Source organism: Alosa alosa, chromosome 4 (assembly GCF_017589495.1).
Source record: "Alosa alosa isolate M-15738 ecotype Scorff River chromosome 4, AALO_Geno_1.1, whole genome shotgun sequence".
NCBI lineage: Eukaryota > Metazoa > Chordata > Actinopteri > Clupeiformes > Clupeidae > Alosa > Alosa alosa.
In genome coordinates, this window is record NC_063192.1 from 18,194,589 (window position 1) to 18,211,072 (window position 16,484).

Genomic DNA, 16,484 nt, shown 5'->3' on the forward strand with positions numbered 1-16,484 from the left:
CCCTAACAGTTCGTCTGGGTTTTCCCAGGTTAGATTGTGATTGTTTTTGCAATATCATTTTTAAAGTCAAGCTTCAGTTTAATATTCCATATTTCACTTTGAGTTGGGGCACTTCTGATTGGTGAGCACGTCTCCTGATAGGTGAGCTTCATTGTTTGATTAATGCAGATTATTACAGATTAATGCAGATTAATATTGTTTGATGTGCTGTATGATTAATTGCAGCCTCTGCAATTAGCTAGTTGTATTATTTCAAATTGGCTTAAAGTCAGTGGTACAGTATCAGTGCAATAGGTCATGAGATCTGGCCAGAGCATACACAGAGGTGCAGAGGTGCAGAGAGAAGCCTGGGGCCTCAGCACCACCCACCGCTCCTCTCCTCTCTGATCAGAGGATGAGGTGGCACGTAAGCTGGTGATTGCCATCAAAGCCCTCAGAGCCCTGGCACACCACTGAACGCCCCCCACTCCAAAACCTATCCCATCCCAGGCCAACTCAAACACTCCGCAATCAATCAGCGCTCATTAGAACGTCTCTCTCTCTCTCTCTCTCTCTCTCTCTCTCTCTCTCTCTCACTGTTGCGGTTTGGGGGGTGTGGGAGAAGGGCACGAGAGATTGGGGCGCACTTTACCAAAACAAACAACCTAGATTAAAGTGGTGCCCGCCCCGCTCCTCCGCGGCTCCAACGTCTGCCCGACAACCCCTGCCGGCTGGCACCCCCTTGGCACGGCAACATCGGCCCCTGTTGGCCCAGGGACAGCGACCCGAGCTGCCTGGGTGACCCAGCCAGCGTTTCATAAGCACATTTCATATCAGAATAACAAATGCATTGTCTTATTAGAAAGCCCGGTGCGACTCTTATCTAAACAGTAGAGCTGTTTTTGGCTGGCTTCTGCAGAACGTGAGCCAGAGCGCAAATAGCGTCAAAAGGCTCCGCTCTGCTCCCTGCCGTCTGGTCTGACTGCAGCACGGCGCCTAACTGCAGCACACAAATACATCACTGTGTGGTCATCCAGTCTGATCTCGGAGCAGTGTGTTGATGGCATGAAAAGCTTACGTTCCTATGAAGCAATAGACGCAAGAGAGTCTAGAGAGAGAGACACAAGTACCTACCATCGGAGAAAGGCTCTTAAACAAGAAAGAAAGCCGGGGAGTGGTTGGGTCAAGTAAGGCTTTGAATCTCCAGACCATGTCCTATCAAAGCATTAATCACAAAAGCTCATTCCAAACCCAAAACATCTCTCTTCTGTGCAAGACCTTCCTGTCTCTCTCTCTTAATCAGTCAATCCCTCATGTTCTTGTTTTTTTCCCCTCCGCCTCTGATTCAGAAATAATACAATCAATATGGCCATGAAGCAGGGACATCTGGCTGACACAAGGTCGAGGCTTAACGACAAGAAAAAGAGAGAAAGGGAAAGAGAGAAAAAGAAAGAGAGAGAGAGAATAATTAGAAAATGAACAGGCTCCACAAACAAAGGCCAATTAGAAGTGGTTCCCTCCCTGTGCTAATTTGCGGGAGAACAATGGCTAAGGAAGCCACGCTGGGTGGGACTAAGCAGCCTCTCAGAGAAAAGTGACGCATTACAACTCAGACCCAACTAAAGGAAGGAGAGGGGCACTTTCGCTAGTCTTTCTCTCGCTGTGTGTGTGTGTGTGTGTGTGTGTGTACGTGTGCACATGTGCGTACTTGCCAATCCAAACAAAGTTTTAAAATCTCTGTAAATGCATCTGTACTAACACCGTTATTCTATGTTTCTATGTTCTGTGAGTGACATTTTTGTATTAGTACACACTCACACACACACACACACACACACACACACACACACACACACACACACACACAGAAACACAACTACTTCTACTACTACTACTATCTCTCGGGACAGCATCTTTAGGGAAGTGCTTTCGTAGTAGGCAGGGTCAGACGTGCCAGGTGCTATTCAAGACTTCCCTTGAGGTTTCCAATGAAAGCCGCAGCAAGATGAAGCAATCTGCAAACAGACCAAGCACAAAATCCCCTACTCACACACACACACACACACACACACACACACACACACACACTCACACACTCAAACACACATACATAAACACACATCCCTAACAGAAAGACAGAAACACTGTGAGTGAAAAGACTTGACCTCAACTGTGGCAGTGAGAGGCGGTGAAGGTGATAAGACTCCAGTTATGATTCAAGACTGCTGGTTGGAAAAAGAATTAAAAGGTTAATAAATGAGTATGGATGGAATTCGTGTTAAAACCTATTTTATGATGTAGGTGGATGTGTCATACACCTGCAGAAATATAGTTAACTCTTAATGGTAAAATCAATGTCTGTGTGTGTCTGTGTGTGTGTGTGTGTGTGTGTGTGTTTGTGTGCACTTGTGAGCAAGTTTATTTGTGTGTGTGTAAGTGCACATGTGTGTTTGTGTGCACTTGCGAGCATGTCTGTGTGTATGTGTGTGTGAATGCGCATGTGTGTTTGTGTGCACTTGCGAGCATATTTGTGTGTGTGTGTGTGTGTGTGTGAGTGTGCATGTGTGTTTGTGTGCACTTGCGAGCATGTCTGTGTGTGTGTGTATGTGTGTCTGTGTGAGTGCGCATGTGTGAATGTGTGTTTGTGTGCACTTGCGAGCATGTCTGTGTGTGTGTGTGTGTTTGTGTGAAAAAGAAGGGGAGACAGAGTGTGTGTGTGCTGAGGTGAGTCAGGGGAAACCCCTCTCTGGCAGGGAGTCCTGGCTATGACACGGAGCTGCAGAGCAGTGGGCACACTGCCAGCCGGCAGTGTGCCAACTCTCTCTCCCTCCCTACCCCTCTCTCTCCCTCTCTCTCCCCTCTCTCTTTCTCTCTAAGTGTCCCGCTTTCTCTCCTGTCCTCCTTACCTTCCACTCTGTGTTTCTGTGTTTTTACTCTCTTTCTCTCTCTCTCTCTCATTTCATTCCCAATTCTGAACTCTCACTATGTGTCATCTCACACATTTCATTCAACTGCTTGTACATTCCAGCGAAGCCTTTCAGGCAACACAAACATACACACACAAATACACACACACACACACACACACACGCACACACAGAAGTACACACACACACACACACACAACCTTGCCCATACACACACCCTAACAACAAACGCACTCCCCCAAACACAAACATTTGCACTGAGCAGGCAGCTAGCTGACTGCATCACAGACATCTGAACTATGTGCTTCACCAAGACACAGCCCTTTCAGTCACACACACTTGTACTGGGACAGCCCCAACAAAGGCTTGGTGTAACCGTCAGATGTTTTACACACACTGCTGCTTTTACTCGCGCTTCCAACGGTGACTCCGCAACGATTCAAAGTCTCTCCATAAAACTTTAAGATGCCTGTAAAACTGGACAGTGCCCCACACAGAAAGTTGTGGGAATGGCACTAGATGTCCACAGTAAAGGAATATGGGAGAGTTTGTTTTGTTTCTGGAATGAATGAACTCTATCCGCACACACACACTCACACAAACACACACACACACACACACACACACACACACACACACACACACACACACACACACACACAGACAGACAGACACACCTATCCACTTAATACTTAATTGCTCTGGTCTGTATTTGGATCAGTCCTTTCTTTTTCTAGGTTTAAACATATGAACATCTATCCAGTATTATACTAGATATAGATATGGCTAATATAGATATAGTACTAGATAGAGATATGTCTATTAATAGTATACTGGCAGTATACTATCAAGTGTATTGTTATATGGAAGAAGTACTTCTTTCCAAAACTCTTTGCTAATAAGGGAAGAGACAGAGAGAGAGAAAACAAGAGAAAGAGTAACAAAATGAGAGAAAGGGGGGGGGTTGGCTTTTTACATCCCACCCCCAACCCACTTTCTCTTTCAGACAGGGTCAGCAACAAACCATCTCTAATTTTAGCAATGTCAGCGCAGCTTAAAACAACAGGCATTGTCGGGTGGCCTTTGTTTACAGAAAATGACAACAGGTTTCAGCCGACAGGCTTTTTTCTCTGTTCCCTGCCTGTCAATCACGTCATAATTTCCTTTTATTTTTGTTTGCTGTTTGAAAGCAAAGACCACAGACCGACACCACCGTTTCTCTCTCTCTCTCTCTCTCTCCCTCCCTCCCTCCCTCCCTCTCTCCCTCTCTCTCTCCCTCTCTCTCTCTCTCTCCTCTCCCTTGCTCGTGTTTGAAGGATGTGCGAGTGAGGAGGGGGGTTGCTGGGTTGGGGTGGGGTGGGGTGGGGCTGGGGTGAGTGAGTGAGTAGTAAAAATAACATTCCTGCATAAACAGGACTTGAAAATGGGTGCTGGGCTGGATGCATTCCTTAAATGTCTTTGAAACTCGATCACTCTCGGCATCACACACAGAGGGCTCAGTCAAAGATGACAGCGAGACAGAGACACACACACACACAAAAGTGGGCAAGGGACACAGATATAGAGAAGAATGGAGGATGGGGAAAAGGAGAGGAAGGGTAGAGGACATCATGGAAGAAAGAGAATAGAAAAAAATGGAAAACAAAGTTGGAAACAAGTGGAACAAACAACGCTGGTGTTATTTGAGAAGATCAAGATGCATGAATACAAGCTTGCATTAGCGCGTTGGAAAGAGTTATCATATAAGTCCAAGCAAACACAGATCAGGAGAAACTGTTTTAAAGTGACGTCCTGCTCTGCCTCCTAGTCTGAGCGAAGTGTTCCGAGTTAGCCACATTTGGAGCCGTGGACTGGCCCACTCACATATGGCCTCTGCATAGACTACATGTATGTGTGCACTGCAGCGGAAATCACTCAATGGCCCATCATGGGCGAATAAATGGGCCTTTGTATCAGTGGTATAGGTGAGGCTATAGGATTACGGATCAGACGAGAACAGGAGGGGATTGTCGGGGGCTGGGGGTTGGTACCCCGGGCGAGTGGCCGGATTCGGCTACATAATGCCACGCTGTCTGCCCTGCTCCCCAAAAACTGGAATATTCAAAGAGCCAAGATCCCCCAGCTCTGATGTGGAGATACTGATCGGCCGAGCCTGACTGCTTTTGGGGGTGCACCCCTTGGCCCCTCATATGCACATCTAAACAACAATCTCACACACACACAAATGAAAGCACACACATGGGGGCAATCACTCACACACACACACACACACACACACACACAAACACACATACACACACACAAACACACTGAATGCCTGGATGGCAAAAAACACACACCATACACAGACCCTCCGGCATGCAAACAGGTACACAATCCCCCTCCCTCTGCACCATCAACACCCAGTGACACCCCCACCGCCAGCCTGGGGGCAATTTCACTTATGCATTCAGAGAGTGAGAGAGAGAATGAGAACGAGAGAATAAAAAGAAAAAAAGAGTAAGAGAGAGAGAGCAATGGAGGGAGAGACGGAGGTGGTGAACACGCAGAGAGAGAGAGAGAGGGAGAGAGGGAGAGAGAGAGAGCAATGGAGGGAGAGACGGAGGTGGTGAACACGCAGAGAGAGAGGGGGAGAGAGAGCCAAAAGGAAAGAAAAGGGGGACTGCTTTGAAGAGGAGGGGACTCCCTGAGGACCATGGGGAAGGCCCTTTGGGCGGTAGGAGCAGTGGCGGCAGCGTCTCTGGGAGTTATTCATTAACACATTTTAACACGGCGCTTTCCTCGGCTTTTCTTCGGGTCCCCGGAGATAAAAACACACACTCTTGGGCTGAATGGCCCCCAGGCCGGAGGGTGGTCTTCCAGCTCACTACCTCCGCAGCGCTGCCAACACAACTGCTGTTTTGTGCCGGGCTTGTCTATACTTTTGTGTGTTTGTCTCTGTGTGTGAGAGAGTGTGTATGTGCATGTGTGTGTGTGTGTGTGTGTGGGATATGCATCTGATTGTCTTCACGCATGTCTACATAGGGAAGTGTGTCTTTGTGAGGTATGCGTGTAGTAAAGCATTTCACTTGTAGAGAAGGAGTTGTGTATTTGTGTGTGTGTGTGTGTGTGTGTGTGTGTGCATGTGTGCGTGTGTGCGTCTGCCTATGTGATTCAGATGAAGGCAGATGCTAGAGTAGGCCTATACACTAGCTGCTGAAAGGGGGTTAGGTTTCACATGAAGGGTAAAATAGTTAACAGATTGCCCACTTCGACGAGGAGCTCCTTTTCAGTACCAGATGAACTGCAGTCTTTAGTCACCCTCCCTCCTTCTCTCTCTCTCTCTCTCTCTCTCTCTCTCTCTCTCTCATACTGTTCATTCAATCTTTTTTACTCCTGACTCCTACTTGTTGTTGAATGTAATAAATACAAACCACAATCATGCTCTGTGAAGTGCGTGCGCGCGCACACACACACACACACACACACACACACACACACACACACACACACACACACACACACACACACCCTGTCTCATTCCACAACAAATGTTGAAATAAACACAAACAACTTATTACTGCCATCTAGCTGAGATGGGGGGCAAGGTAGACGTCTAATTCCAGCACAGAAATACTACTTACGAGGCCCATTACAACAGGCCCATATACCACAGCAAATAGAGGGCAAATACCCCTGGCTCAAGGGCTCAGAGACACATATATCTCTACATCAGACCTGGCTAGCCTAAGCTGTACATCAAAACAGAGACAGCTACCTAAGTAGTCAGAGCGCGGCAAACTTGATTTGTTTCAATTTACCTCCTTCTGAGCTTGCCCAGATAGCACTTGGTGATTATGCAAAATAAATACTTTAAGAGCTGACAACTCGGAAGTCACAAGACGTTTTTAATGTAATTTGGTCTCTCACAAACAATGGGTGCCGTGCGGCTGCCTGCCTGCCTGCCTGCCTGCCTGCCTGCCTGCTTGCTCGCGGCATAGCTATGAGCTGAGTGTGCATGGACAGGGATTTCTCACTCCCCCATTCCCTTCTCTGGGGTGGACCACTGCTTAGGATAGGTGCTGAGCTGAACGAGTGAGCGAGAGAGTGAGAGAGAGAAAGAGTAAGAGAGAGAGTGAGAGAGAGATATGCGCAGAGAGTCAGCCACTCACAAAATGAGGCCATTCAACCACATGGCCGGTGTGAACAGGCCCCTGCCGGGCTCTGATTGGCCAGCATCAGCCCGGGGAGGGGAGGGGTGCAGGACGTGGAGGGTGGAGGCTAGTGATGGTGGTGGTGGGGGGTGGGGTGGGGTGGGGAGGGAGTCAAGTCACGTGACCGGGTCCAGCAGAGCCCTTCATAATAGGCCCCCTCTCGCAGTGGAGAGGGAAAGGCTGGACGGGGACCAAAATCCCTCTACCACACACAGGCTGTGCATTGTTGCCTATTCACTGGACTCCATCTCGGGACACTTTATCATTCAATTAGGACAGCTTTCACACCACACACTACAGAAAAGGGGCCTTCAATCAAACTGAAAACTTCACACTGGCCCTGGAGGGGACACAGAAGGGGATTCACAGTTGTCACTCCACTTTCATTTTTTCCCCCTCCTGTTGTTGTTGTTGTTCACTCCGACTTTGAGGAAAGAGGAAGAGAGAAAAGAAGGAAGAGAGAGAGAGAAACAGAGAAAGAGTAAGAGAGAGAGAGAGAGGGAGTGAGGAGGAGAGAGGAAGAAAGGAAGGGGGAAAGAATGGAAGCCATGTCATTTGTCTACTTCTCTTTTCTCTCTCTCTCTCTCTCTCTCTCTCTCTCTCTCTCTTGCTCGCCCACTCGGTCTTTCCCTCTTTTTTCAGGGACTCCCCCCTCCCTTTCCTCCATCTCTCTCACATTCTCTCTCTTTCTCTTCTCTCCCATCCTTGGGAGCGTAGTTGTGTCTCCCCAGCTTCACGATAACCTACACTGGCCACTGGGGTGAGCTGTGCTGAGGGGAGGGAGGGAGGGAGGGAGAGCCACTTCAGAAGATGAGAGGAGAGGAGAGAGAAGAGAACAGAGCAAAGCACATTAATAAGGGGGATGTGAGAGAGGACAGGAGAGAAGACAAAAAAGACTGAAAAGCAGAGGAGAGCTGAGAGAGAGAGAGAGAGAGAGAGAGAGAGAGAGAGAGAGAGAGAGGGCAGGACTTTAGACAAGAGGGCAGGACTTTAGACAAGAGGAGAGAAGCGAAGAAGCACAAGCACAAGTGTTCTCTGCTGCTGCACACAAAGGTAAGAACTGTGAGAACAAAACCACACAAACTATTTGAGTTGAGGCACAGAGTATACTTATGAACACAAAAGAAAGAAAGAAAAGATTAAATAAAAGAAAGATATTTAACAAAAACAGCAATATTTTGCCTCAAACCACCAATCTACTGATCCACATAATGCATCTTAACTGTCTACACTGTTCTCCTTCTACTCCTCTCAGCTGGATGATCCACACACATCGACCTTGGCCCCAGTGTTCAAATGTGTCCCCTAAACGGATACTCCTACACACATACACACACACACCACAGCTGCACGGGACCTGAAAACTGTGGCCAAACACCTGATACTTTTTGATGCGACAAGACAAACATAAAAAAAACAGTCAGCCGTAAAACCGTAAAACACCAAACCAACCACCAGAAGTGAAGACACAAACAAACAAAACAAAAATAGAGCACATAAACACCTTCAGTGACATTGCTCTCTGACGTCAAAACAGTTGATTGTGAGCGGGTACACTAAGGCCCCTCTGTGCCTTAAATGGCTTGGGCACTGTGAAGTGGTCAGCCAAGAAAGGACATCAAAGTTGTATGAGTTGTCCCAATCAAAGAATGCACCACACACACGCGTGCAATTCCCCTGACCTCGCACGGCCGCCGGGAATCTGAAAAAATCACCCCTGCCACATCGCCTGCAACTAAGCACTATGAATAACATCACCTCTCTCTCGCTTGGTCTCTCTGGGAAAACCGACAGGCTCAGGTCATAGGATTAAGAGTCAGGAACCGAGAGAGAGAGAGAGAGAGAGAGAGAGAAAGAGAGAGAGAGAGATGTAGAGAGAGAGATGTAGAGAGAGGGAGGAGGTGGGGAGGGAGATGAGAGAGAGAGACAGAGGGAGAGAGGGAAAGGAAGGAGGTGGGTGGGAACACAGGGGGGGTCGGTCGGCCAACCAGCCCTCCTTGTGCACACGCTCGCTCTCTTTTCTCACTCGCTAAACAGGAGCCCTGGGGTCGGGTCAAGAGCAGTGACCACAGGCGTGAAAAAGCAGTGACATAACCCCCCAATCCGCTGCACTGCACCGCTCCACACTGCCCCACACCACACCATGCAGCCTGCGCCCCACGCACTGGGCACATGTCCAGACACTCAATGCTGATTTATTTGGAGGGGGTATTTTGTGTGTGTGTGTGTTTGCCGGGCGTGTTGACTCCCCAGCGAGGCTGTGGCAGGAGGTAGACCCTCCTCCACCGTGACAGAGGACAGCAATAAAGCACATTAAAAGTGCAGCGGTGGTGTAGGCGGCCCACACTTACGGCACAATGCACTACTGTAGGCCACAGGGGTGATGAGGTATAGCACTGGGCTGTGGGTGACCAGAGAGGCGGGGACAGTCCAGGCTACATGAGTTCATGTCTTGAGTGAGGTGGACGGCTATCTCTCTCTCTCTCTCTTGCTCTCTCTCTCTCTTGCTCTCTCTCTCTCTCTACACTTGACATGTTTGTGTCAGTGTTTCAAACTCATTGTGGTCTTCTCACACTATTCTTTGGGTGAGGCTGGTCAGGTCATTATTTACCAAATATTATGCCTAATATTAGATTTCTGAAAGTTGTCCAGAATTTTCTTCTGAGCCAATAAATTGTTCATTAGGAGAGTGTGATTTGGAGTGCTTACAGCACGGTCAACTATTGTCTCAAACAGGCTCTCGTTGGCTCACTGCAGAGCGCTGTTCTGTTTTTCAGTTTCCCTTCGTTTGGGCCAGGCCTGATGAGTGTGGGCTTTGGGATTACCAAAAAGGGTGGGACTGAGAGGGCATTAAAAATCACTTCAGACGAGGGAGAAAAGGAGGGATGTGTCTTCTGAAATCAGGGCAACACTCTTTTTCTCTCCTTCCCTTCTCTCTCTCTCTCTGCTGTGTTAGTCATGAGACCATTTTGTTTTTTCAACTGCAGCGGCGACGATAACCGCTCGTTCTCCCTCGTCCCAGCTCTCAGGTTTCCTGCCGTTTGCTGACTCATACGGTGGCACTGCCAGATCGCTGCGTGCTCCACACATGACTGGCCTCTCTCTCTCTCCCCCCTCTCTCTGCATTGAGGGGCCCACGAGCGCCGCTCTTCAGGTCCAGGTTAATGCGCAGCACCGACTGCTCGAGCGCCGCTCAGGTTCAGCCAGAGCACATTTATAGCATGCAGGGGCAAGAAAACTCAACGACCCTGGAGTCACCGCCTGCTTTGCCCCCAAATATAAGATGGAAAAATAATACTGTTTGGAGAGAGAGAGAGAGAGAGAGAGAGAGAGAGAGACCAAGATGGAGTGTCAAGAGTATCAAGAGTAAATCTGTGTCTGCAAGAGACCAACACACACACACACACACACACACACACACGCGCGCGCTCCAGAGCGGGGAAAGTGCCGTTACGCCATGGAGCTAGACCAAAAGACCAATGCGCTCGTTGTGAGATAATGAGATCATATGAGAGATAAGCCTTTGTCACGCACAAGTGTGGCTGTCTGTCTTGGGGCAATCTGCAGCTGAACAGCAAGGCACAGTACCGTTTCTCACAGAGTAACACACAGTCTGGCACCTGCGCAAGTGGGTAAACAAAACAAGTGAAATGCCCAGGGAAGTGAAAATACCAGAGAGGTAGAGAGTGAAAGACAGTCAGAGAGAGAGAGAGAGAGAATGAATGAGTCCATGAACACCTGAGTGGGTGGATAAGGAGAATGCGTCACGGTGGAAATGACTGAAGAGAGAGAGAGACAGAGAGAGGGAAAGTGTGTGGATGTGTGCAGGAGGGGAGGAACAAGTGAATGAAGTGAGTAAGTGAATGAGTAAGTGGGTGAGCATGTTATCAATATTTTTAGTCTGATGGAGCTAGCATGTGTCTCTGCTTGTTTTACACATATGGTATTTCACTGCACATTTCTGAGGCATCGGCGTTCTATTTAGAATACTAGATAGGATAACATACAGCACTAGGATACAAGTAGAGCCTTGCAAATTTACAAGAAAACATGAAAGAAGAAAAAGCCGGCACACAAATTCTCATGTTCAGAGATGAGAGGAATGGAGAGAGAAGAGAAGATGGAGAGAGAAGAATGAGAGTGAGAAAAGAGGGAAAGAGAGAGAGGCAAGTAGAAAGACAGAACTAGCAGAAGGAGGGGTGTGTGTGTGTGTGTGTGTGGTGCAAACCATGGGTGCTCCGTGATGGATGGAACTGAGTCCTGAAAAGCCACAGCTGCCTGACTCTTCCCAGAAAAAGCTCCGACAGGAACAGTGGCAGTATGTGGTTCAAGCATCTAGCGTCCTCTTACTATTTCAGACGCCGCATACTGCAAGTGCCGTCAGAATGTATGCCAGCCGAAAAACCCGCTGTTGCTGTTCATGTGTGACCATGTGTATGTGCAAAAGGCTGCCATGTGTGCTGTATATGCATTCTGTTTATATAGTTGCTGTGGTAATGTGTGATCATATATGTGTATATAGTGTCAGCTGTAAAAAGGTTTAAGATTGGGAGTGACCGCTTTTTTAAGCACAATGTCAGACAGAGGGAAAAAGGAGAGAGAAAAAGAGAGAAAGAGATCTGTGTGTGTGTGTGTGTGTGTGTGTGTGTGTGTGTATGTGTGAGAGAGTGTTTGTATGTGTACATATGTGTATGTGCGTGTGTGCTTCTGTGTGTGTGTGCGCGTGTTTGTATTCTTTTTTTTTTTCCGAGACAGACACAGCAGATGGGTTCATGTGTGAACATCCCTCTGCATGCGGGATGTCTGCTTTCCATCACTCTTTTTATCTGTCTGCTCGAGAGCATCAGTCCTTTGCTGCCAAAAACAGCACGCGTGGCTATGGTATGCAATATTTCCCAAAAGAGTCAATTGAGCTTGTGCCTGAGATTGTGGCCATTATCGTTTATATGTTACTTGGGGTGCGAGCCCCTGCCTTCAGGTCATAAAAAAAAAACACCAGCATATGTCCAGTACAAGACACGTGTTAGCCAGGTTATCTCAAGTTTGTCTTCATGCACAGGTTTATGTACAAGACACAAAACATACACAAAGTGCAAAGTATTTTTTGTATAGTTGGTAAAAATTAAAATGAATCTAAATGATTATATATAGCTGTAAGGTTCACACAGCTATCCAGGCATTTAAATGTGTTTGCTTATGTGTCTAGGCTTTCTAATTTGTCAACAAATGTTAACATACCACAAAGTCTCCAAATGCCCAGAGGACAGAAACAATGGTTAACATCTGTCCTTCAAATAAATGTTATTACGTTGGACCCTGAAGCATATAGCATAAGCTTAATTACATTTACAAGATAAATGTCACTGTTGCAGATTAAACTCTTTTCTGGGCTCTTCCAAAACGGATACAGCAAAAATAAAACTGATTCTTACGAACCATTTTGATTAAGTTCCCGAGGGATTCACAACACAAACCCAAGTGTTTATTATTCTACAGTTTCCCACAATAAGAGCACATGTAACTCCCACAAATGACGACCCCCCAAAATGAATATATTACATAAATAAAAACATACCAGCCCAAATTACATTGTGATTATTGCACCTTCTATGCATGTGTTTCACAAAAAAGTCTCAACATTCATAATCCCTTAAGTACCTTATATGTAAAATCACAGATATTCCCCTCTCTTCTGAGTTATCTTCAATTCAAAGCAATGAAACATAATTCCTCAGATCACTGATAGCCTTACAAACACAGAAGACTCTCAAAGTGTAAAGAAATCACACAACTCTTTCTAGTTCATTCCCAGTCCTATAATGTAGGTAGGCAACACTTGGGAATAAACTGGTGAGGTCCTGCATCTGGGGCCAAAAGGGATGTTTTAGTTTCTGTACACATAGATAACTATCTGGCTAGGCTGTTGAGCGGTACTGGGGATTTGTTGGGAGTGATAGTAGTCCTGTGAACTTGGCCTGATGTTATCTCTCGTCTCCTTCTCCTCTCCCCTCCCTGTTTCTCTCTCTCTTTCTTTTTTACCCCTCCTTCCTTCTAGCTCCCTACGTGTTTTGTTTTATGGGGTGAGTGAGGGTCCAAAGCACCCCCAGAGTTCAACAGTCATCCTGACTACTGTGCATGAAACACTAAAGGCCAAATAAATAACCCCTAACTCGCATGACATGTGCTCGCACACACACACACATACACTGTGCATCACGCAACTATGCAAAGTCTCTCTCTTGTGAAAATGTGGATGGACACACACACACACACACACACACATACACATACACTGTGCATCACGCAACTATGCAAAGTCTCTCTCTTGTGAAAATGTGGATGGACACACACACACATACACACACACACACACACACACACACACACACACACATACATACATACATACACAGGCAGACACACACACACACACACACTCACACTCAACAGAGTTCTCAGGCTCTCAGTGAGCAGTTTTTCTCACGCAGCACTTAAAACAAAATAAATAACAATATTCATGTTGCTCTAGAGCTAACATCCGCTCATATGTTAATCACTTGGGCAGCAACATCCAGCCCTGCACACATCCCAAAGGTAGCAAGGCCCAGTGAGCAGGATCAGGGATTTAGCAAAGTCTCCCCTGGTTATTAACTAGCGCTTGTCCTCTCCAAAGGCTGTTCCTCCCATCAGTCCAACTGATGCTCCTTTCTCATGATAATCAGGCTACTACCCACAGAGGTGCAAGGGATTGTGGGATGTTTTCAGAGGAAAACCCCCCCTCAACGCACATGTATCCTCCCTCCCTCTCTCTCTCTCTCTCTCTCTCTCTCTCTCTCACACACACACACACACACACACACACACACACACACACACCAGGCATGTAGTGTGCTGCCTTTTCAAAGAGCACATGGACAGATGTAGCATGAAAAGTGGTGCGACTTTTGTTTGACGGTGATAAACGTTCTCACACATCACGCTGAGCTCGTCCTATCACCTCGCAGATTATGTCTGATTCATCTGAAAAGCGATGCAAATGTTCAGTTTGAAAGGAAATCCAGTAAAGAAAGTGTTTTGTTGTTTTGAATTTAGGTTGGAGTCTGAGAAGTTTTATGTTTAATTAATATAACCATATCTAGTAATTTAATGTGACAATTTAGTTTGAATAAATTGTATTTTAACTAGGAAACAAGCATTATATAGGCCAATGCATTCAATGTAATTCTTGGCTTCAAGGTACTTTAGTGAATTTGTTTTCTTTCAAAAACATCACATGTTTAAGCAGGTCTAAGTATACATGTCACTTCATCATTCCACTGGTATGCTTTATTTTCGAAGAGCACAATGATTGTGAGATCTGAAAAGTGTTTCATAAGGTATGAACAAATTTAATTGCACTAGTCTTTCATCATTTATTTTCTATGAGAAGCTATGTAACGTGTGAACACGTCGCCCTACATACAAGTACCCACAGAAAATATACGTTTCAACTTGCAAGACACAGCAATGTAAATAACAAAGGCATTGTCTCGTGACGATCTCACTTCCATTTCCTTATTATGTAGCTCGAGGCAGTGGAAGTGGGCCTTGATGGAGCACGCCTGTGACAGATCCGAGGACGTGCTCTCTAACCTGCCCGCGCGTGGGCCTGTAAGGAAGTTTTGGTCAAGTTTTTGCTTCCGTTCTGTTTTAGTGCATAGTTCAGACCAATTCAGTGAGTTTTAATGTTTACATAGAATAACTGGCTGCGGTTATGGCGTCGACACTGAGTTAGCGAATATGAATACAACAGTAGGCTATCAGTGAAGTGACATGCCTGCTTTACTCCTCAAAGAGACATGTGAAATATTTATTGTTTTGTGTACATAACTAAAAAAGGCTAGGCTACCTTCTTTAGGGACAACCGCCTGAAGGTAGGCTATAGTGACGACGTTGGAACATGTGCCTCCATATGGCCTGTAACAACCACAGGTGTTCTAGCTAGATATAACGTCAACGTTAACACTTTATACAGTTGTAGCAACACACGAGGGAGTTGACGTCAATTCAAAACCAAGAAACGTGTTCACATAGAGTCAACTCCTTGGGGGGCCTGTCTTTCCTTCTCTTTTGCAAGATTGATGTATCCAGAACAACAGTAGCCTAGACATACACAGACGTGCCTATAGTGCAGGGGGCTAATAGTTTGATTTCTTGACAGTTGATCTCATTTAGTCTATAAACAAAACTTAGTTAAAGATAAGAGTTGATAAAGGAAGGTTCAACTCTGTTAACTCATGTTTGAACACATCAGGCCTGGCACTGAGAACGAACAACTAGGCTACAGAAGTCTTCTCCGAGCCCAATGGTTAAAATGTAGGCTATGCCCTGCACGCTATATCTCCTATAGAGACAGAACTTAACCATGATAACATGCCGTTGGCTACTGAACACATCTTAATCAATACAGCCTACAACAACTGCAGAAGCCTATAAAACAACCAGTGCTTCTCAGTTCAATGAAGACACCACTCCTACTTTTAGGGGTATCCTAAATGCCCAGAACCGTGCAGAAGCCCACACACACAAGGCAAAGGACACAAAGTCACATCGATGCACAATCCGCCCTGTAACATCCGATCACTGACAAACAAATGACGACTCGCCTGGCAGATAAACCATTACAGCATAGAAGAAACCTCGTAGACAAGACCAGCGAAAGACATTATTTGACAGTTTTACGTTTCTGACACGTTGTGTCGTTATGAGTTGATACATTGTAACACGGTGCACAAATCGATACATGTTGCATTGTAGTTGAACTTCCACAAACTTATTTGTTGCTTTATAAGAAGTGTTTCAAGCACGAAGACGTTCCTCCAACTTCTATCTATCCCTCGTTCTCTCTAACCGACTACAGAGACATGCTCCGAACCATAAATATTCAGAAATTACTTAAAATTCAGCTGTTTACTCAAAACGCACACAGAACATCAATCGACACAGCCGAAACCAGCAAGCACCCAATACATTTTGTTTACAACTAAAATCATTATTCTCTACAACATATTTATCGACAGAGCTTCGGAGGACCAGCCGATCACGTAATTAAAAATTAAATACCCGAAGCTTGTACACGCTTTCACAAAATAACCAAAAATAAATGACGTCCGATCCTAAGATAATAACATCACATTCTATGTCAGCGAGGTCTCGTAATCGGCATGGTATCGACATTTGAAGAAAATAAGCGCATTAATTATCAAGATCTTATTAAAAAAAACATGCACACATCAGAACGTGCAGCCACATTATGAGGACTTGCAGGAAAACGAGCAGTTACCCACCAAAAACTTTCCAGCACCGCATTAGTCAATTTCACAAGGAACCCCGGTAACATTCCATC

The 16,484-nt window shown here is 46.1% G+C and overlaps 1 protein-coding gene across 3 annotated transcripts in view; it reads right to left on the reverse strand.

The window, feature by feature from the left end:
- Nucleotides 1-16,484, reverse strand: part of plagl2 (pleiomorphic adenoma gene-like 2) — a 41,826-nt gene that overhangs the window by 15,336 nt on the left and 10,006 nt on the right. The window contains exon 1 of one of the 3 annotated variants that reach the window (XM_048240264.1): nucleotides 16,426-16,483. The exons of the other annotated variants lie outside the window; for them this stretch is intronic. The gene's annotated coding sequence lies outside the window, so the exon portion shown is untranslated. Of the gene's footprint in view, nucleotides 1-16,425; nucleotide 16,484 lie in introns of those variants that run through there. 3 annotated transcript variants of the gene reach the window in all.